Source organism: Thamnophis elegans, chromosome 9 (genome assembly GCF_009769535.1).
Source record: "Thamnophis elegans isolate rThaEle1 chromosome 9, rThaEle1.pri, whole genome shotgun sequence".
NCBI lineage: Eukaryota > Metazoa > Chordata > Lepidosauria > Squamata > Colubridae > Thamnophis > Thamnophis elegans.
In genome coordinates, this window is record NC_045549.1 from 18,448,448 (window position 1) to 18,472,333 (window position 23,886).

General features: G+C 40.4%; 1 protein-coding gene across 3 annotated transcripts in view; it reads left to right on the forward strand.

Annotated features, from left to right (window-relative positions):
* BMPR1B (bone morphogenetic protein receptor type 1B) overlaps nucleotides 1-23,886 on the forward strand; it is a 211,857-nt gene that overhangs the window by 72,755 nt on the left and 115,216 nt on the right. For 2 of the 3 annotated variants that reach the window (XM_032224511.1, XM_032224510.1), the window contains exon 2: nucleotides 6,983-7,061. The exons of the other annotated variant lie outside the window; for it this stretch is intronic. The gene's annotated coding sequence lies outside the window, so the exon portion shown is untranslated. The remainder of the gene's footprint in view (nucleotides 1-6,982; nucleotides 7,062-23,886) is intronic. 3 annotated transcript variants of the gene reach the window in all.

Consider the following 23,886-nt stretch of genomic DNA (forward strand, 5'->3'; position numbering starts at 1 on the left):
GATGGCTAACCTTTTTTGGCTCGCGTGCCAAAAGCGGGGGGAGCGCAGGGGGGTTGTGCGCAGGTGTGCCACACCCATAGTGCTATGTGCGTGACCTCAGCACGCATGAACATGCCCCTCTGCACGGATGTGCTCTACCAGCGCTTTCCCCCGGTTTTGGCACACCTTTTTCACCCTCCCTAGACTCCAGAGGCTTTCCAGGAGCCTGGGGAAGGGCAAAAATAGCCTCCTCCCCAGAAGCCTTTTGGGAACAGACTTCCAGTTTGCTCGTAGGGCCATTTTTTGCCCTCCGGAGCCTTTAGGTAAACCTCCTGAAGGCTCCGGAGGACAAAAAACAGCCCTACGAGAAAATCAGAAGACTGTTCCTGAACTTCCGGTTTGCCCGTAGGGCCATTTTTTCACGCTCCGGAGGCATCAGGAAAATAGCTGACTGATATTTCTTTTAGGGCTTCCATATGTTTGTAATTCTTAATGCAATTAGTGTAAAAATGGCTGTGAATTAGTTTAATTTTATTGTGAATTATACCATATGAATTCACAAATGGAAAAGTTATTAACTTTGAGTATACTGTGACTCAACCATTTGCTATGCAATGGCACCTATTTAATAGAGATCAGCGTTTGTTTTAACCAAACTTTATTCTTTTAACAGAAATGCAATCTTTTCGGTTTGTTCTGTCTAATAAATAATTATAGAAAGATGATTTCAAGTACAGTTTTTTTTCTTTTTTTATTAGACATCGCCATAGAAGTTTAAGAGCCAATGCAACTATGTAAAAAATAAATGCTTTCAGGGTAAACAAAAGGCAATTTGATTCTTAGAAAACAACAGCCTTTTCATTAAAAAAGAAGCTGGAAAATAGTAATACTCCTTATATAGGCTACATTTATATACCGTATATACTCGAGTATAAGCCGACCCGAATATAAGCCGAGGCACCTAATTTTACCCCAAAAAGCTGGAAAAGTTATTGACTCGAGTATAAGCCTAGGGTGGGAAATGCAGCAGCTACCGGTAAATTTCAAAAATAAAAATAGATACCAATAATGTTTTTGAATATTTATTTCCTCCCCTGGAGTGGGGAGGGAATGTGGCTTTCATAGTATCCTTCCCCTGGAGTGGGGAGGAATTGGGGATTTTGCAGTATCCTACCCCTGGAGTGGGGAGGATTTGGGGGATTTCATAGTATCCTACCCCTGGAGTGGAGAGGATTTGGGGGATTTCATAGTATCCTACCCCTGGAGTGGGGAGGATTTGGGGGATTTCATAGTATCCTTCCCCTGGAGTGGGGAGGATTTGGGGGATTTCATAGTATCCTACCCCTGGAGTGGGGAGGATTTGGGGGATTTCATAGTATCCTACCCCTGGAGTGGGGAGGATTTGGGGGATTTCATAGTATCCTACCCCTGGAGAGGATTTGGGGGATTTCATAGTATCCTACCCCTGGAGTGGGGAGGATTTGGGGGATTTCATAGTATCCTACCCCTGGAGTGGGGAGGATTTGGGGGATTTCATAGTATCCTACCCCTGGAGTGGGGAGGATTTGGGGGATTTCATAGTATCCTACCCCTGGAGTGGGGAGGATTTGGGGGATTTCATAGTATCCTACCCCTGGAGTGGGGAGGATTTGGGGGATTTCATAGTATCCTTCCCCTGGAGTGGGGAGGATTTGGGGGATTTCATAGTATACTAAGTCAGAAATAACATTGCTGCGTAGCCAGGAGTGTGTCTCAGTCACTTAAACCTCATACATAAATCATTGTACGAGGCGCTCGACGGCGCCTCTTACCTGCCGCGGGTCCCACCAGGACCGGCCAGAGGCACAGCAAGCTCCGGAACCAGAGCGGGAGCCTCCGCCGCATGGCTCAGCTCCGCCAGGGACGCATCCGGCAAGGGGAAAGCGGGGTCCCCTCTCGCGCAGCGGGTGGAGGGCGCGGGGCGGCGGCAGGGCTGGGCTGCCTCCGGGTCCTCCCTCCCGGAGCCCTGGGGTGGCCGCGGGAGTCCATGGGCGGCGGGGCTCGCTCGGCTTCCAGCAGGGAGGAGAAGGGGGGCTTCCCGGAGCCGCGCGCTCGGCAAGCTCGCCGCTCAACTCAGCGCCAGCGCGCCTTCATCTCCGAGCGCCCAGCGGAAGGGCCAAGCCGCTCGCCTCGGAGCCGCTGGAGCTGGGACACCGCCTCCGCCGCGGAATTTGCTCCAACTCAGCCGCTCCGGCCCATTGTCAGCCGGCTGGTCCCTGCCTTCCCTCCCCTCCTCTCTCTAGCTTAAAGAGACACCGACTTGCCTCGGCTGGAGGCCGGGCACGGGGAGGAGTTGGCGCCAGCCCGGGGAGGGGGCTGCGAGCGGGCGGGCGGGGGGGCGGGAGGTAAAAGGCTGGATGGGTTTGGTTGCCAAACCGAGGCGGCTCGCTCGGGGCTCTTCCCTCTCTCCCCACGGGTGGGCAGCGGCCGGAGTTCCCACAAATGCCGCTCCCCGCATTTTTCTGGACGGGGTCTCGCAGGAAGGAATCCCCTCCTCCTCCAACAGGCAACAGCACTGCCGGATCCAGTTGTAGACTCGAGTATAAGCCGAGCCGGCTTTTTTCAGCCCAAAAAGTGGGCTGAAAAACTCGGCTTATACTCGAGTATATACGGTAAGGTTTTTTTCCCCAGATGCTACTTTTGCAATCTCTTTTCATGGATTTTCAGCTTATGTTTTTATTCATAAAGATAACTTGTATTTTTTATTATTTTCTGATTAAACTGCGGAAAACACAACATCATATTTATATAACATTACTGTGCAGGCAAATTTTCTCCAAGCAAAAAAATTCAACATGTCAGCACTTGACCCTGAAAGCCTTTTCAGTTGTTAATAGGTGTTTGGACCTATCAATAACATCCATTGTTGCCATCATGAATTGTTATGATTTGTTTTGCACCCTAGTTTATTTTAGCTAATAAAAACAAAGTTTAAAGGAGAAAAATAAATTCTTAAAGTGCATTGATTTATTTCACAAGAAGCCCATAAAATTATTGATGTCTTTTGGATGTGGTTGTTCATGGTTAACTTTTATTGATTAGTATTTTGTTGCCCTGAAAAAAAAGTTGGGATACAAACTTGAGTAAATTTTCAGTGGCATGTTTTATTGCATAATTTTTTCCAGAAATAATATTGGGCACTTTAATGTGTATACCATAACTGAGAGCTCATTATGCAAACTAAGTGTTTTTCCCCAAATAAGACCTAACTGGAAAATAATTGATTTTTTAGGATGTTCATAATATAAGCCTTACCCCCAAAATAAGCCACAGATCAATATCATCAGCCAGACAGACACATTTAGTATGTCCATTGCAACATACGACAGATGTACTGAATGATAAAATAAGACATCACCTGAAAATAAGCCCTAATATGTCTTTTGGAGCACAAATTAATATAAGCCTGCATCTTATTTTCAGGGAAATATGGTATAGATTAATGATTTGCATCTGAACAAGGATGTGAAGAAAATCAAGAAATGCTGCTAATAATAACTGTTAAACAAGTAACACAGCAGTTACTAAGGCTATTTAGAAACCAGATTTTTTAAAAAAATTATTATCATCATTTAGTTTTACAATACATGCAAAATAGAATAAGAAAAAAAAGTAAACAAAAAGTAAACATCTTGACAGGAGATTCCCCATCCTCTCATCCAAATAATTGATGAAGATGTTGAAAAGTACTGCACCTAAAACAGAGCCTTTGGATACCCCACTGAATATTTCCCTAGATGCAGCTCCATTGAGGACTACACGTTGAGTGTGGTTGGTCAGCCAGTTAGAAATCCATCTAGTGGTGATGCTGTCTAACCCACATTTTTCTATCTTATCAAGTAGTAAGTTATGGTCTACTTTATCAAATACCTTACTGAAGTCTAAGTAAATTATATTGACAGCACTTCTCTGGTCTACTAATTTTGTCTCTGTCAAAGAATGCAATAAGATTTGTCTGGCATGATCTGTTTTTGACAAACCCATGTTGGCTTTTGGTTATTACTTTGTTTGCTTCTAGGTCAGTGGTGGGTTTCAAAATTTTTTAGAACCTCTTATGTAGGTGTGGGCTGCTTTGTGGGAGTGGCTTGCCCACCATGAGACTGGGTGGGAGTGGCTTGCCAGCCATGTGACTGGGTGGGCATGGCCAACTTGTAAAATGTGGTGAAACTCACTTAACAACCCTCTTGCTTAGCAACCAAAATGTTGGCTCAGAAACTTTGGCATTTGAAGCACAAAGTCTTAAAGCTGTCAAGTTACAAGACCCTTGCACCCCTAACCCTTTAGAAAAAAAAACCCAGGGGTGTTCAAACTTGACAGCTTTAAGACTTGTGGACTTCAACGGCCAGAATTCCTCCTCTTGCTCTTCATCTTGATGATTTGCAGATGGACGGGGGGAGGGAGCTGGAACCGGTTCTAAACAGCACTGTAGATTTGTGGAACTTCTTCTATAGAAGAGGTTAGAACAGGCAGGAACCCACCCCTGTTCTAGGTATTCGCTGATTCATTGCTTTATTATCTTTTTCAGAATCTTCACTGGTATTGAGGTCAGGCTGATAGGTGTGTAGTTTCCTGGATCTATTTTTCCCCTTTTTTGAAGATGGGAACTACACCAGCTCTTATCCAGTCATCTGGCAGTTCCCCAATGCTCCAGGATCTTTGAAAGATTTAGTTCAGTGGTTCTGAGATCGTGTATGCCAGTTCCTTCAGAACCTTGGGTTGTAATCCAACTGGTCCCCGTGATTTGAACTCATATAGGATGACACTTAGCCATTTTCTTCCCTATTTTAACTTGTGTTCCCAATCTGTTTTTTGTGGAGCTATTTTTGATAGGTTGCAGTTTTTTCCTGTTTTGTGGAGATAGATGCAAAAAACAAAGTAGTTAATTTCTTAATATCTGCTTTCTCCCTGTTGCTTGTCATCTTCTTGCCACTTTATTTCAATCAAATACTTTGAATTTACAATTGGGCAACATAAATGAATTCCCCATTTCCTTGTTATGTCCAAAAGGCTGATATTGCAGCATTGGAAAGATAAATGTATGGCCCATTTCACTGAGTGGACCTGATTGCATTTGTCATGGTCTATAGCAGAGGGTCCCCAACCCCTGGGCCGCGACCTAGTGCCTGGCCTCAGCCCATTTGGAACTGGGCCACAGAAGTGGTGGGTGAACACATGTAATAGTGTATTTGTGAAAGTGGTGCTCGAGAAACCATCTGGTTACACACACACACACACACACACACACACACACACTGCTGGAAAGGTTGTAGACCACTGGTCTATAGACCTAGATTTTATATAGATCAAGGATTTAAATCTTAAGATTGTTTTTCTCCTGCTCTCCTTCGAGTCAGTGAATTGTTGATCCTTCCTTTACTTTATGAAACTTTATTCACTCTATGTTTCTGCTTGAGGTGAGTTGCCATGGTTCCCGCTTCAGCTGTTATAAACACCTTTCTGTCCTTGTAAAACATCCTTGTCGTCCACCATGCCTGTATAAACAGTTTATACATTGCTTTTTGTTCTTTTGTTCTCAACAGTCTCTTTTGCAGGAGTCACTGCCATTCAGCTACAACTTTTTCCAGTTTTGCCCCCTTTTTTTCAAACCATCAACTGAATATTCTTGTTTTGCAATTCAGTTTTCTTCAGTTCACTCTAAATGACTAGCCCACTTAACATGCTGCTTTTGTAATGACTCACTTTGCTATTCAATCATCATTGATTCAGCTTCCATTCACTCCTAAGCAGAATCGTTCTCCCTTTTCATTCTACTACATGCACTTCTGCATTCCTGCTGAATTCAACGATTTCCTCTTGTATACACAATGCTCATTTCCACATTATAACATGTGCAATTGACTGCTCTTACACAATGCCATTTCAGTTCTTTTAACAACTATTGTGAGCAACAAGTCATATAATAACAAATAGTTTTCTTCCAGAAGTCACAATTCATAAAATTTGTTTATCCAGTCTTTTCATTTTTAGCAATATTCTTCCCAAATACAGGTAGCCCTCGACTTACGACCATAACTGACCAACAACATTTCTGTTGTTAGGTGAGGCAGTTAGGTGATGCGCGATCTCTGAACCGGTTGTTAAACCGGTAGGATCCCACCACTGAATTTTATATATACCTTTTGGTCCTGTTGACAGTGGCATTATACATCCAATTGATTTTATGAGCCTAATTAATAATACCGCATATCCCTGAAAATAAGACAGGGTCTTATTTTCTTTTAACCCCTGAAATAAGCACTTCAACTTATTTTCGTGGAGGTCTTATTATTTTTGAAGTGCAGGAGGCAGTGAGCATGGTGACCTCAGGGCTGTTGCTGTGTTGCAATATTTTGGGAAGGGCTTATTTTCGAGGGGGGGCTTATCTTAGCACATACAAAAGTCCAATTGGGCTTATTATCTGGGGAGGTCTTATTTTCAGGCAAACAGGGTATTTATATATGTGAAGTTGCAAAGAGAAGGGAGAATAGCTAGTTTCCTCCACCTCTTCTGCTTTCTTGTTTCCCCTCCTCTCCCCTGTTACTCCACATTGTTTTCTTTCTTCAAAGGAGTCTTATAATTAGTCTTCCGTGCCTGATCTGAGTCTTCATGAAAAGGCCTACAAGCTCTGTAAAACTGGCAGCAAAATGGTATTTTCCAGCCTGGCGGAAAGTGGCAGGTAGAGAGCCAATTCATGCCTTTGTCTGAACAGCTGAGAGACTTGGCCACTATTCCGAGGTATACAATAACACAGACCAGTCTCATGTGCAGATGAAATAATGAGCAAGTGCCTGGAAATAATCTTTATACACCAATATGTAGCCGTGCTAGAAAGGAGGCGAGACACCCATATATGAACAGATGGACTCAAAAGCAATGATGGACTTAATTTTAACTTGGATTTGGAGCAGTGCTTCGTAATTCTTCTGTTCATCGTGCTTAAACCTGTGTTCTTGTCATCTATTAGGTTCAAAGGGCTGCTCATGCTTAAGGAGAACAGTCTTCTAGCAACACAGTGGAAACTGGGTAAAGGAAAGATTCTGAAGGTATGTAACCACTTTTTATTTCGTTGTTCGTTTTCACTTCTTCATCTACGATGGGGAGTGATTGCGTGCCACTGTTTGAGTGAGCAAAGCTGCCTTTGTAGGTTTGTGGTGTACTGCAGTTGTTTCCATTCATGGGATCACTGTACGAAAACTCTGTTGGTTGAAAACTGTTTTCTTACATCTACAGCTTCGTAGATTCTGCTTTCAAGAACCAGTTGGCATTCTTTTGCATATGTACTGGGTGCATCCAGATGGAATGGGACCGGGGTGACAAACTTGGTTTCATTGAGGGCCACATCATGGTTTTGTTTGACCTTGGGGGGGGGGGGCGTGGCTAGGTCAGCATCGCTCATCTAGGCTTCTTTTTCGGTTGCGACAGCCTCATGCAGACCTCTGCTAGCAAAAATGGAGCTGGGGGGGGGGGGCTGCAGGAGGTTGTCGCAGCTGAAAACTGGGCCAATGCGCATCCCCGAGCTCTCTTTTCCCTGGTAGAGGGCTGCAGGAGGCTGAAAATATTGGCCCTCTTGGGCTCCATTTTTGCTGGCAGAAGCACTGTGGAATAGTCCTTTACTGTTTCCAGGTTGACCCCATAGACCAGATCTAGCCACCCCGCCGGGCGGATTTGGACCATGGACCTTGAGTTTAACATGCCTAGAATGGGACAACTCACCACAGTCAACTCACCACAGTCAACTCACCACAGGCAATTCATTCTGGCTCATTGTGGGACAATGTGCTTAACCAACTCGCCATGAGACAACACACCGTGGGACAATTCAACAATTTAAATTATTTAAAATAATTGGAAAATTATTTACATTTTCAATTAAATTATTCACATTTAATTTTGTTCCCCCTTTTGCATCCTTTTTTAATGATTCTGTTCCACCATTTCTTTGATATTAGTGTAACTCTTGTTCTGTGGGGAGTTGTGCTGTGGCGAGTTAGTAAGTTGGTAAGTTGATCAACATCTGTGCTGGTAACCAAATCTCTTTTCAAATATCAGGTGTTTTTTTTTTTAAAAAAAAGATGTTATTGGCTCGGAATAATGTCCAAAATACCACTACTTTATTTGCTCTCAAGATGTATTATTTTCATCTAAATCCTAGTGAACTTGACAGGCAAAAAAAGAAATCTTCAAAGACAGAACCATTCTATCATTTTCTTGCACATCTTTTTCTTTTGCTTGGCTCAACCACTTACCAGTGTGTTTTATACTTGATTAAGATTAAATGGAATTTAAACAAATGTGTCTGCATGTCTTGGATCATTTCTGAGTCTGATATTGTTAGGTTATGGACCCTAAAGGATTGGAAGAATAGTCCAGTTATAGTAATTTTGGAAGAAGAAAAAAGAACATGGCTTCATTTTATAGGATGTTTCAAGGAATATAGATTCTGTAGGAAGGCTTATATCAAAAGATAAGGCTAATAAAATTCATGTATATATTTCACAGTGGGAGAAAAGCCACTTCAAATCTCTTCCCTGTGCAAATGTTTTAGATTATCTATTTGGTTAGCCTGTCATTGTGAATTATTGTTAGTTACAGGAAGTCCTTGACTTACAACCATAATTGAGCCCAAAATTACTGCTAAGTGAAATATTTGTTACATGAGTTTGTCCCACCCACTTTGCGAGCTTTCTTGCCCAATTTCTTGCCCAATCACTGTAGTCGATAAGTTAGTAACAGGCTTGTTAACTGAATCTGGCTTTCCCATTGACCTTGCTTGGATCATATGACTTTGGTACACTGCAACGGTCGTATGTATGAGCCAGTTACCCAGCATCCGAATTTTGATCATTTCACCATAGGGATGCTGCAATGGTCCTAAGTGTGAAAAAAGGTCATAAATCACTTTTTTCAGTGCCACTAAATGAACTGTTGTCGGTAGAGGACTACCTATACCGTGATGGTGAACCTATGGCACACATGCCACAGGTGGCACACAGCCCTCTCTGTAGGCATGCGAGCTGTCGCCCCAGCTCAGCTGGCCAGCTGGCCAGCTGGTTTTCAGGTCTTTGCTGCGCATGTGCGGGAGGCAGAGCACATGTGAGAGATGCATGCGCATGGGGAGACACGTGTATGGGGGTCACACACACATGCACGGGGGCTTGGTGAATGCACACATGCGCAGGGGTTGGGTGCATGCCAGGGGTCACATGCTCATATGTGAGGGTGCATGCAGGGGTCACGCACATGCGCATGATGGGTTGCACAGGATGGTCATGATCACATACATGGTGCATGCGGTGGGGGGTCACACAGGCATTGCATTATGGGTGCGCATGCATGCTTTCGGCACTTGGTGACAAAAAGGTTAGCCATCACTGTGAAAATCTCTCAACTGACATCTATTATGCAATACTGTCAGAAATGCAGTACATGACATGCATTTAGTACTATTAGAAAGATCATGAGATTACACACAAAAAAAGAAATGCTACTATATGTTACAGTTTATGTTATTATACAGGTAGTGCTCGGGTTATGATCACAATTGAGCCCAGCATTTATGTTGCTAAGTGAAACATTTATTAAGTAAGTTTTCTCCATTTTACAACCATTCTTGCTACATTTGTTAAGTGAATCATTGCATTTGTTAAGCTAGTAACTCAGTGGTTAAGTGAATCTGGATTCCTTATTGACTTTGCTTGTCAGGAGGTCAGAAATGGTGATTGCATGATTCTGGGACAGAGCAACCGTCATAAACATGAATCCAGTCACCAAGCACCTGAATTTTGATCACATGACTATGAGGATGCTGCAAAGATTGTAACTGTGAAAAATAGTCATGTCACATTTCTCAGTGCCGTTGTAACTTTGATCAGTCACTAAATGAACTGTTGTAAGTCAAGGACTACCTGTATATTGTATTTTTGTTATTAAGGGGGAGCGTGGGGTATTTTTTCCCCCTTTTGTCTCAAATGTTAAATAAATAGGCTGATTTTGTTTATATGTGCTCCCTTAAGGCCTATCTGCATATGGAGAAAATGCACAGATTTACATTTTCTCTATATGAAGCTAATGATCTTATTGCAGTCTGTAGGCATCATATGGGGTTTTTTTCCATGTGAAAAATGATATTGTACAGTCATTAAACATAGGAGCTGGGGAATCAGTTCTTTAAAATTCACTTACGGCCTTAACTCAGGATTGCATAGAATGTAGTTGCATGTAAACCCTATAAGTGAACCAAATCAGTTTGGAGCTACTACTCTTCTCAAGCTGCTCAACACAAAGGTTAATACAATTTAATAATACAATAGCAGAGTTGGAAGAGACCTTGGAGGTCTTCTAGTCCAACCCACTGCCTAGGCAGGATACCTTATACTGTTTCAGACAAATGGCTATCCAACATCTTCTTAAAGACTTTGAGTGTTGGGGCATTCACAACTTCTGGAGGCAAGCTGTTCCACTGATGTTCTAACTGTCAGGAAATTTCTCTTCAGTTCTAAGTTGCTTCTCTCCTTAATTAGTTTCCCCCATTTCTTCTTGTTCTACACTCAGGTGCTTTGGAGAATAGTTTGACTCCTTCTTCTTTGTAGCAACCCCTGAGATATTGGAACACTGCTATCATGTCTCCCCATGTCCTTCTTTTCATTAAACTAGACATACCCAGTTCCTGCAACCGTTCTTCATATGTTTTAGTCTCCAGTCCCCTGATCATCATTGTTGCTCTTCTCTGTACTATTTCTAGAGTCTCCACATCTTTTCTACATCGTGGTGACAAAAACTGAATGCAACATTCCAAGTGTGGCCTTACCAAGGCATTATAAAGTGGTATTAATACTTCACGTGATCTTGATTCTATCCCTCTGTTTATGTAGCTAGAAATGTGTTGGCTTTTTTGCAGCTGCTGCACATGGCTGGCTCATATTTAAATGGTTGTCCACTGGGACTCCAAGATCCCTCACACAATTACTACTATTGAGCAAGTTACCACCTATACTGTACCTGTGTATTTTGTTTTTCTTGCCTAAATGTAGAACCTTACTCTCTTCACCATTGAATTTAATTTTATTAGATAGTGGCCAATGTTCAAGTTTGTCAAGATCCTTCTGTATCTTGAGCCTATCTTCTGGAGTGTTGGCTATTCCTGCCAGCTTTGTGTCATCTGCAGATTTGATGAGTTCCCCATTTATTCCCTCATCCAATTCAATGATGAAGATGTTGAAGAGTACTGGGGTTAAAACAAGGTACTTAAATCCTTGAGTCTACACAAAATCTCTCTAGTGGATTCTAATGCTAACAAATTCATTTCAAGAGAATTTCGTCCTTAGTACAGTATTTTTTAATAATGCCGGTGATAGTCTTGCTTCCAATTGAAGGGAAAATTGATTTTCAATCAGCTGAATAAATCACAGTGTTTTTTCAGCTGCTATTGTTTCCTATAAATTGAAAGCTCTTGCATAAGGTAAAATGAAGAACACAACCTGTCCCCAAGCAGGAAGTAGTGAACAAGACGGATTTAACACCATTAATAGCTGCGATACAGCATTTTAAGATGTCACGAGTGACAATTTTTCAGTCACCAGGATTGTAATGTATTTTGCACATTTGTTCTGCCGCTTTCTGAAATTGCACTTTCTACAGGATACAAATTTTAACTAATTAAAGCAATTAAAAGGAAGTTTTAAATCCTGTTCATATTTCAGAGCTTTTCCTGTCAAGGTGTCACAGAACTTGGTGACAAAATTGTTTGCTGTCTCATGAATGGGACTCCTTCAGACAACAGTATAGGTCAGTGATGGTTAACCTTTTTGGAACCGAGTGCCAAAACTGGTGTGTGTTTGTGTGTGTGTGTGTGTGTGTGTGTGTTTGTGTGGTGTGGTATGAGCCGGAGCACTAGAACCCGGAAGAGAGCAGCGACCAGTTGTCCGGCGTGCATACGCTCAACGGAACCCAGAAAGGCAGCTGGCAAGGGTGCACGTGCTCTAGCATCTGATAAGCATTTGGGAATCTCATTTAAAAGAATTTAAAAGCGAACTTTTAGAATCATGTTTAAAAGTGGGGGGGAAATATGTGTAGAAGTAAAACCTTTAACTTGAGGTTTAATTTTAACGATTTCCAAATTTCTGTTTTATCAAAATGGCAAGAATGTATATGAGAAGGTAGCTAGAAATTAGCCTGTTCGTGAGGCATCCAACCCATACCAAAATCAGGATGATAAAAATTGATGCTGCGAATGCCCTTTTGAGACAGGCACTTTGATTTGTGAAGATAAATTGCCCCTTGAGAATAACCATTTCATTTAGCAGAAATCCAGTTATGTTTCTATATTCTTTATGGTCCAGATCAAGTTACCATAAACCCTTATGTTTAAAATTTTTCTTCCCCACCCTGAAGGTCAGCATATCCTTTACTTAGTGCCAAAGCATTGAAGCAGGACCTGCTTTTGTTGAGGACTGAAATAAACCAGTGAGTAGCGGTTATTTATTACCTATCTCCCTGCTTCGAGAAGTGTAAAGTATAAAGTATGACTTTTAATTAACAAGCACATTGTCCCTGTGCCTTGACGTGGAAAATTACATATCAGTTTCTGTACTGGTTAGCTGACTATGCCATCGTTCCCGGTGACAATGTATAATCACTTTCTCCGTTTTCCATCATCTGTTTTTTTTGGCTTTTTCTACTATATGGTTAATTAGCAAACTGTAACAAATGAGCAGAGATGATTGTATGCAAGAAGTGACCATATTCCATCACATGCTGTTGGGCTGCAATCATTTGCCAGCCCATTGATGTTTGCTAATCTTTTGAAATGCGATTTCCATGTTTATATTCTGCTAGTGAATCGAGTTTGGCAAGTCAAATACGTTGGCAAAGTCAAATAAGTTGGAGAAGCAAAGCGACCTGAATTCTCTTGGAAGCTTTTGAAGGCTGCTTCACTTTGTAATGAGATTCATTATAATGGGGAAAAAATCTGGCTAATTATTAATAGGGAGCCTTTGAGGAATTGTGGTTTATAAACTCTTTCTTGGTGCCAACTTAAGAAATATGGTAGCTGCTAATATTTAGCTACTAAATCCCGAAGACAGGCAGGGGCAAGAAAGAAAAATGGAAGTACAAGCATGTGGAGAATTGAAAGAAGGTATTTAGGTGGAGTTGGTGTCATTCTTTCTTGTGTTAATTAAATACAGAAAAATAACATTCATGAATGCTACAGCAAGAGTCATATGAGAAAATTAACCAAGCATAACATTCTGAAAGTCTACGCAGGTCATACCTAGAGCTATTGGTTGTAGATTAGATGACAGCAAATCTACTGCCTTTCAGATGAGCTAATATTCCTATACATTCTTGAGGGATGAGGGCACGATTCCTCATGGACCTTGGAAGCTATATGGACAAATCTTGGCAATTATTTGGGAAGTGGTTTATCTTCCTAGGACTAAGAGAAAGTGGCTGGCTCAAAATCATTGAGTTGGTTTCCATCTCTAAGAGATGGACAAAATCTCATAATCTTCCTACTTTTAGTACAGCATCTTTAACCATTAAACCAAATTGGCTTTTTAAAAATATAATTCTGAGAAATACAGTCCAAACACATCAGAAAGTTTACAGGTGTAGATTAGGTAGAATTCATCAGTAGGCAGATTGGAGAATATGTAATAATATGTAGGAATGACCTTGGAAGGTGCTGCTTTCCAAGAGATGATGCCTAGGGTGACAGCTTAGTCCATAGGTAGATAGTGGGACGGGCAAGAGGCTCAGAAAACAGGGTAATCTCTCAGGGTGAAAAGGAGGGGGGATGGAATTTGGAATTTCAGACATGCAAGAATCTTAATATTTACAGATAAAGTAGAATTAACTCATCTGGTGGTGTTTCTTGTCTGATCCATCTCATAAGGCTGACAGGATCTGTCTAATGGGCAGTCAGTGAGTACTAAGGACACACTGCTTCAAGAATAAGAATAATGGTTAAACTCTCTTTTTATGACCCTGTAATCCATTAATTTTGAGTCATAAATTTCAAAGTCATCGTTTTTGAAACACAACCAAGTTCAGATAATGTCCTTTAATAAAATCTTATACAATTTCACTAAAAAAGTAATGTCTATTGTCCCTTATAGTTAAACAAAGATATTGGTTGTAACATACCACCCACTCTGATCACAGTTTCAGAAACAAAGAAGCAATTTATTTTTGGCTTATTCTCTAATTTAGCCTGCCTCCTAGTCTACCTCAGTTGCTTATAAATTGGTACTAACAGTGATTCACAAGGCCAACTTGTCAGCATAAGTCTAATCCAAGTGCTGATAACTCCGATGCTTTACATCAGGGGTGTAAAACTCAAGGCCCCGGGCTGGATCTGGCCCGCAGGGTACTTAGATCTTGTCTACGGGCTGTCGTGGAAACAGCAAAGGACTGGCTCGTGGTGCTTCTGCTAGCAAAAACCGAGCTCATTTTCACTGGCGGAGGGTTGCAGGAGGCTGTGGCAGCCGAAAACGGAGCTCGAGATCCCGTTTTCGCTGCCAGAGCTCTTGGGCCACCTCAGGGGCCCACGACACAAGTGATGTTGAGCTGGCCATGCCCCTCCCCCCAAGGTCAAACACAACCCTGATGTGGCCCTCAATGAAATTGAGTTTCACAGCCCTGATTTACATCTTGATCCTACAAACGTTGATAGTGAATCTGAATAATCTTTATGGGCTATAAAATTCTCCTTTTTATTCTTTACTTTTAAGCATCAGTTTCCAAGTCTGCCTTGCATGCTCTAAATTGAAAGTTTTAGGTGTCCTCTAAATATATTTTATTACATCTCTGAGAAGTATTATGCTCCCTGAGAATTGTGAGTTAATCACAATTACAAAGGCAACACATAGGTCAGTGTTTATCAACTTTGGGAACTTTAAGGTATGTGGATTTCAACTCCCAGAATTCCCCAGCCAACCATGGCTGACTGGGGAATTCTGGGAGTTGAAGTCAACATACCTTAAAGTTCCCAAGTCGAGAAATACTGACATAGGCTTATGGTTGAAAGCAAAATTTAAGACCGAATCAGTGATTTTGAATTTGTGTTATATTTGAGTTTCTTTTTTATAATCAACCATGCACATTCACGCACACCCACATTATGTTTAAGCAGCCTATTTGTGACCTTAATAAATTGTAAATACACCACCTAGTGTTTGGAATTAGATAACTAAAATAATTAAGTAAAGATACAGATTTGGTCATAGAATTATTCTCCCTGCAGTTTTGGTTTTGTACTATAAATATAACATTCTATTTTATCTAGAGGTTTGAATTGAATATTGTATATATTTGAATATTGCATATATTAGAGGGGGTGACAAGTGTTGGTACGTGTTTCAAATAACTTTTTAGTTCTTAATATATATAATCAACTTATACCAATTATTTTAAGATGATGGAGATTTTGCTTCTTAACTCCATCTTTTATGTTTATTTTTCTGAACTGTGATATCTTCATTACAAGCTCATCTGAAACTAAGATGTTTACCATTGCAAAAATAAGCATTTGCATCAATATGGAAATGTAGCAAATTACAATTAAACCTTTATATTCTGTGTGTGCTGGCGATTTGGGGTTGGGTGTTCATCATAATGTCTTCTACAAATTAAATTAATGATATATTTAGATATTTTGTATTGGCCTATCAGCTGCCGGCCCCTCCAGCAGCCAAATCGGAGGGGGAGGAGGAGGCCTGGGAGTCAGGGTCAGCATCAGGGCAACCTGGGAGCTCCAAGGGGGAAGAGGGAATGGAGCTGGCAGAGAGGGGGGGCGTGGAGCCTGGGCCATTTGTCAGCCCTCAGAGGGAGAGTCAACAGCCTCCAGGTCTGGAGGTGGCTGATGAAGAAGAGGAGGAACAGCTGGGCCCAGTGCCTGACATACGGCTGCGCTGAAGGCAGAAAAGGGAAAGCGCAGTGGAAAGCTGTGGGCCAATCCTGGGGAAGGAAGAGCCATGATTTAATAGTTGCATTTTGAACTACTAAAGAACAACGTACTCCTGCTAGCTTTTTTTGATGTATGTGAGAAGCTCAGACATGTTGCTATTGATTCATTTCTTATTTGTGACTAGGTATTTCATGTTTGTAAAAGGGGCCTTATCAAATTTGACTGAGTAAACCTTTCCAATTCATTGCCTCCCAGCTTGTCTCTTTCATTTGCTGTGCCTAGATTTTAAGGCGTAATATTTATTTATATGAGCATGTTCCTTAAAAATTAAAAATGCGATTCTTCAACTTTCTACTCCTGTGGGGGGAAAATGGGATGGCACATTGGGCCTCGTGGATACCTGCCAAAGTTTGGGTAGCTGTAGAGGATCTTTTTACTTATTATTTACTTACTATTGGAATCTCCTGACTCTGGGGTTTGTTCTTTCTCCTTGCTAGTATAACATGTCTGGGTAACATTTTCAAGTATGTACACAGTGACCAAAATGAAGAGATAATGTCTCCTAGACTTTTCTTCAGTTTGCTTCTCACTCTTTATTTCAGCAACACTATATTTGTCAGTTTTCCCATTTCCCAACTGTTAAAAGTCTTGCCACCATCTCACATAAATGATGCTGTTGTCATTAAAGATAAAGGTTCCCCTCACATATATGTGCTAGTCATTCCCGACTCTAGGGGGCAGTGCTCATCTCCATTTCAAAGCCGAAGAGCCAGCTCTGTCTGAAGACGTCTCCGTGGTCATGTGGCTGGCATGACTAAATGCTGAAGGCGCACAGAATGCTGTTACCTTCCCACCAAAGGTGGTTCCTATTTTTCTACTTGCATTTTCACATGCTTTAGAACTGCTAGGTTGGAGGAAGCTGGGACAAGACAGTAGCTCACTCTTATGCTGCACTGGGGATTAGAACTGCCGACCTTTCTGATTGACAAGCTCAGTGTCTAAGCCACTGAGCCCTTGCTGCTGTCATTACAGTGTCCTAATTAAGAATGGTAAATGCTCAAGATCAATCATGCATGATTTATCAAATGCAGATAAAATGCATATTATATTAAAAGATCTAAGAGGGCCCTGAAACAATTAGTAATAGAAATAAGGCATTAAATGGTTTCTAGAATCCATAGCTATCCATATTACTAAAATACTATATTGCAGCCTTTTTGTAGATATATGAACATTGGTTGCTGTTCTGACCCAGCCTTCACAAGTAGTGATAAGTCGTTCACTTGCAAGTAAAACAAATCCCCTTTTATAACAGGGCAGCCAGTCTTTTATTCACAGGGATTAAGAAAAAAAAGGAAACGTAATTAGTCCCCACAAACCTGGGTTTATCCAAGAAATCTGAATTGCTTGTATACTAGAAATGAACCATTGCATGTGACAACTGGCCATTCCCAAACCCCTCCTATTCATTTTCCAGCCCTGAGGGGGGGCTGGATGATGTCTGCCGTCTGCCTCTTCCTGAGAGTCGGCTTACTGCTTTCCATTGCTGTCCTCTCTTTTCCTCTCTGTGCATACTCACTCCAGGGATGGATCCCATCTGCTCCCCCTCCCCCCAGTCAGCTCAGCCCCAAGACAGCTGCCGATCCACCTGCGGGAGGATGGAAGGCCCTGGCTCTCTCTCCACCTTCTCAAACTCTGCAGCTATCTCTGCTGGCAGCTGATGGGCCACAACAGTCGCAAAAAAAGTGAATGGTCACCTCATCATCATATAAAGAGCCATGTTTTCTGATAATGATTGGTCCCTTATTCCATCAAACTTCTGGATCCTCAGGAGTTCGGGAAATTAATGATTTTTTGGGGGGAGGAAAGTACAATTCTCATCTGAAGAGAATCAATCCACTTATCAGCTATTTCTCTAAATTCTTGCAATCGTTTTGCAACCAAACATAACCTTCATTCTAAATTACTTCGACACGTGTCCACTCCTGTTCCTTTTTCTTGACTGCTGCCTAGGACTTCAAATTGGCACCTTATCCTGTATCTTATCCTTCAGCCTTCTATAGTTATGGGTTGCGGTTTTGCAACTTTGATCCTCTATTACTTGATGTGGTGCTTGAATGTTAGTTTCATCATAACCATGTATGTTGCCTATTTTTTTTGTTTTGTTCCTGATCTAGACTTTGAACATCTGTAGTATTTTAATAGATAGGACCTCCCAAACTGGATGCCATCTAAAATATGTGGACTTTACCCACAGAATTCTATAGCCAGCAGGGCCACTGCTGAGAATTCTAAGGGATTAAGTATAAATCTTCATTGAAAAATGGAGTGTGATAAAGGGTTTAATATTTGAATATGTGGATATTCCCCGATTTTTTTTTCTGATAGTAAAGATCCCTTGGTGGAATCACTTTAAAAACTGGGTGGTTTAATGCAACAGGCAGAAGTGAGGGAAAGAGCCAAGAATAAATGTCTTTTTACAAAACATAATACTTGTTTAGAAAATCTATACTCCTTAAGAAACATTAACTGTCCATGACTGCTAAGGTCTTCCTTTCTTGATAGAGGTAGTACTAAGTTCTTTTTCAATACAGGTAGTACTGAGTTCTTTTTGTCCTTGAATAAAGCTATTAAACCACTCTCAATATACATACAGTGCTTTTAGTTTACAGGGATATATTGTCTATGCCAACAAATCTCAATATACACTTGAAAATGTTCTAAAATTCCATGCCACTTACAAACGATGATCTGTTTAGCACGTAATCACACACAGTTGTTAATACACTAGGTCAGGAAAGACTTAAGTTCCAGTTGGAACTGGAACGTAGATACCTTGAACTTTCAAAAGTACAAGATATATTTTTTCTGCTTGTCTGCCAGTGGCTATTTATGCTGGAAGTGCAATACAGAATTCTTGTTTTAAAATCAGGACTGTCATAAATCAGAGTTAGTAAATGAACCTAATACTTAAATACTAAATTAGTCTCCTGCAGTTCACATACTTAGTTCACATACATTCTTCCGAATGAACTTATCATTCAGAAGAATGATAAAATGACACCACAATTTCTGATTTTTTACCATCACTGTCTTCTGTTTTACTGTAGAAACCAACAAAGGTTGCAAGGCATCTGATTGGGAAGGTGGGCCAAGTGAACCTTTTATGAACATGAAAAAGTTCATTACTTTACTTGCTTCTTTTTGACTTACTTCTAGGGGAATTCCTCTAGAAAAATCCCAGTGAGAATTATGCTATTGTGTTCTTTGATTTTTTGCATTAAAGTTTAGTGCTTCATCTACCCTAATTATTACAATTCAGGGGAATAGTGACAGGCATTTTGGTTAATAGTAATTGTATAGAATGGTACTTGTAAAACACTTAGATGCCTGGTCTATTCCATGGACTGAAAAACAGTTTAGATAAGTGCTGGAAACTTAATTTTGCTATTTTACATTAGAGCATTATTATATGATAAAAAATAAAATTAGATCCAAGATTTTGCTTCACTGTACAAGAGATTATCTGGAAGCCTGTAAAAAAGATCATTTATGAAGAGTACTGGGCCCAAGACGGGACCTTGTGGTACCCCACTGCTTACTTCCACTCCATTTAGACATAATAACATTAAGGACTACTTGTTGAGTACGGTTTTGTCAGGCTTCTCAGCCAGTTACAAATTCATCTGGTGGTGATGTTATCTATCCCACTTTTTTCTAGCTTAACAGGAAGTAGGTTGTGGTCTAGTTTATCAAATGCCTTGCTGAAGTCTAAGTATACTATCTCCACAGCATTTCACTGATCTATTAATTTAGTCACTTTGTCAAAAAATGAAATAAGATTGGTTTGGCCTGATCTGTTTTTAACAAACCCATGTTGGCTTCTAATTATAACTTTATTATTTCTAGATGTTGGCAGATCTGTTTTTTTGATTATATTCATTATATTTATAGGGAACGTTTTTCATGTCTTAGATGCTGGTGGTCCAAAGACTGTCCCAAGTTGCCGCTGGATGAATTGAATATGCAATGTGTGCAAAATGTAGATGTGAAGATTCAGTTTTCTTAGAATGAAAAAGAATGAGGGTGAAAGTTCATTCTCCGAGCTTTAAACAGAAGAACACTGACAACACTGACAATGACATCACCTAAACTCCAGTGAAGATGTTACCTAGCCTGGTAATGAAACATTTGGAAATCAACCTCTAAGGTTGGAGAACGAACCTTCACCCTCATCCTACACCTGAGCTACAGATATTCGCTACTGTTGCAGGAAAAAGTGTGTGTGTGAGAGAGAGAGAGGAGGGGGGGAAGAGGGAGAAAGTTTAGTTGCAATAATATAATTGTATAATGATGGGACCAAGATTTCTGTATTTTTTTTTTACCAATGCATATGGTAACACTCATTTAAGTTTATTTGAACTGAGTGTCTACCAAAGCTGTAACTGAACTTATTTGGGCCTCATGGGTTACTGTTATAGAAATAAATGTTGACTTTACTGTGAGCAAAATACATTTTTAGAAAAGTATGACCCGGTATTCTGGGTGGGTGGGGGACACTGCTCCCCCCCTCCAAACCCCTAAATCATTCAACTCATGAATGCTTTGAAGATATTCAGTTGGGCTAATTTTGACTGCTCTTGGGCAGATGAACTATCTGGCTGAAAAGCTATGAATCTGTTTTTAGTACATTTATTTGTTTAATTTTATATTACTACTAGAACAGAGACAGTAACTATTTATACAGTTGTGAAGATACGCTTCTGGAAAGCACAAATAATACTATTTTTTTCAATAAACATTATATTTCAGACTCCCAAACCCCATTTCAAACATTTTATATATAAAATGACTCCTTCTTTGTGACAACCCTGAGAAATTGGAACACTGTTATCATGTCTCCCCTAGTCCTTCTTTCTATTAAACTAGACATCCCCAGTTCCTGCAACCATTCTTCATATGTTTTAGTCTCTAGTCCCCTAATCATCTTTGTTGCTCTTCTCTGCACTCTTTCTAGAGTCTCACATCTTTTCTACATCGTGGTGACCAAAACTGAATGTAGTATTCCAAGTATGGCCTTACCAAGGCATTATAAAGAGGTATTAACACTTCACGTGATCTTGATTCTATCCCTCTGTTTATGCAGCCTAGAACTGTGTTGGCTTTTTTGGCAGCTGCTGCACACTGCTGGCTCATATTTAAATGGTTGTCCACTAGGACTCCAAGATCCCTTTCACAGTTACTATTATTGAGCAAGGTACCACCTATACTGTACCTGTGCATTTCGTTTTTGTTGCCTAAATGTAGAACCTTACTCTTTTCACCATTGAATTTCATTTTATTAGATAGTGCCCAATGTTCAAGTTAGTCAAGATCCTTCTGTATCTTAAGCCTATCTTCTGGAGTGTTGGCTATTCCTGCCAGCTTGGTGTCATCTGCAAATTTGATGAGTTCCCCATTTATTCCTTCATCCAAATCATTGATGAAGATGTTGAAGAGTACTGGGCCTAAAACAGAGCCTTGCGGTACTCCACTGTATACTTCCCTCCATGTAGATGCAGTTCCATTGAGGACTACACATTGAGTGCAGTTGGTCAGCCAGTTACAAATCCATCTGGTGGTGATGCTGTCTAACCCACATTCTTCTACTTTATCTAGTAGTAGGTTATGGTCTACTTTATCAAATGCCTTACTGAAGTCCAAGTAAACTATATCGACGGCATTCCTCTGGTCCACTAATTTTGTCACATTATTAAAGAATGCAATAAGATTAGTCTGGCATGATCTGTTTTTGACAAACCCCATGTTGGATTTTAGCTATTACTTTGTTTGCTTCTAGGTGTTCGCTAATTCGTTGCTTGATTATCTTTTCCAGAATCTTTCTTGGTATTGAGGTCAGGCTGATAGGTCTGTAGTTTCCTGGATCTTTTTCCCCCCTTTTTTGAAGATGGGAACCACATCAGCTCATTTCCAGTCTTCTGGTAGTTCCCCGATGCTCCAGGATCTCTGAAAGAAATAAGTTCAGTGGTTCTGAGATCTCATCTGCCAGTTACTTCAGAACCCTGGGGTGTAATCCATCTGGTCCTGGTGATTTGAACTTGTCTAGGGTAGACAGGTGCTCACTTACCATTTTCTTCCCTATTTCAACTTGTGTTCCTAATCTGATTTTTGTGGTGCTGTTTTTGATTGATTGGACTGTTTTATCCCTTTGTGTAAAGACAGATGCAAAACATGAGTTAAATATTCTACTTTCTCCCTGTTGCTTGTCACCTTCTTGCCACTTTTTCCCAGCATGGACCAAAAAGTGGCATATATCTCTCTCTCTCTCTCTCTCTCTCTCTATCTCTATCTCTATCTCTATCTCTATCTCTATCTCTATCTCTATCTATCTATCTATCTATCTATCTATCTATCTATCTATCTATCTATCTATAATGTAACTCATATAAATAAATATACAGCCCATTTTGTAGGACCTTTTATCTTGTAAAAAAAGTGTGTATGAAAAAAGTTAATGTACAGTTTGTCCTCAACTTACAACCACACTTGAGGCCAACATTTCTGAGTTGTGTCCCAACACAACTCATAAGGGAGTTGCCCCATTTTAGGACTTTTCTCACCAAAGCTGCTAAGCTAATCACTGCAGTTATTGTTAGTAACACGGTTGTTCAGTGAATCTGCCTTCCCTATTGACTTTGCTTGTCAGAAGGTCACACAAGATGATCACATGACCCCAGGATACTGCAACAATCATAAGTACAAGCCAGTTGCCAAGCATCTGAATTTTGTTCACATGATCATTGGTATGCTGCAATGTTCATAAGTGTGAAGAATGGTCCTAAATCAGTTTTTTTTAAGTAATTTTGAATAATCATTAAATGAATGGTTGTAAGTCAAGGGCTATCTATAGGGGGCAAAGTCCCAATTTTGGATGAAACTCAGTGGATGGTAAGGGGAACCAGTTTTACTTGGCACTTGCTTGAATTGAACAATATAGCTTTATTATTATTATCTATTCACAATAATTTAAAATCATGGATTTAGCTGGCATTGGCCTTCATATTTGTCACGTTTTCCCCAAGAATCTAGGATGTCTTAATGTTTATGTGCAGTTTACATATAAATGGCATAGTATATATGCAGATGTAAGCAGTATGGACTTCGACAATTGACTGATGGAAAATTTGTCAATATGCAGATTTTTCTAAGCACTGCTCAAGAGTTTTTGGAATGGCACTCTGTTGCTGTTAACTGCTGGTATATTCACGGCTGGCTTATGCCATAATCTTTCAATTTTCATTTTCATATCTTGATACTTTGTGTTTTTCTCCAATTCTTTGGGTTCTATTCTATTATACCTTGATATTGGCACATCAGTTATTCACATTTTCTTCTTTTCAACCACAGTTAAATCTTGTTACAAGCCAAGATTATATCATCTTACTTTCAGAAACTCTACAGTATTTTAACCTTATTATGGTTAATTAGCCAAACATTTAGACTAGATTTGGCACTATTATCCACCTAATATGATGATTATTATTAATGGTAAGAGGATATCAATAATCCATCTGAATTAACACTATTTGCTCTGATAGTTCTTCAGAGTATAAGAACTTTCATTTCCGTTTCAATCCATATATTGCAGTACAAGTCACCACAATTAAAACTTAAGGGCCTAAATTTTGAGCTGTATTCTACTACACCCATGATACTTTGATCTTGTGCAACATAGATCGGTAACATTCAAAGGACAATATAGTTTGGGTGCCCTAAAGCTTTTCCCAGGAAAGAATAGATTTGCAGTATGAGAATATTTTGTTTTATCCTCTGTTGTCGCTGGATGTCAGCAACAGTAGATAACAGTAGATAATAGTCACTCACGCCCTCGTCACCTCAAGACTGGATTACTGTAACGTGCTCTACATGGGGCTGCCCTTGAAGAGTGTTTGAAGACTTCA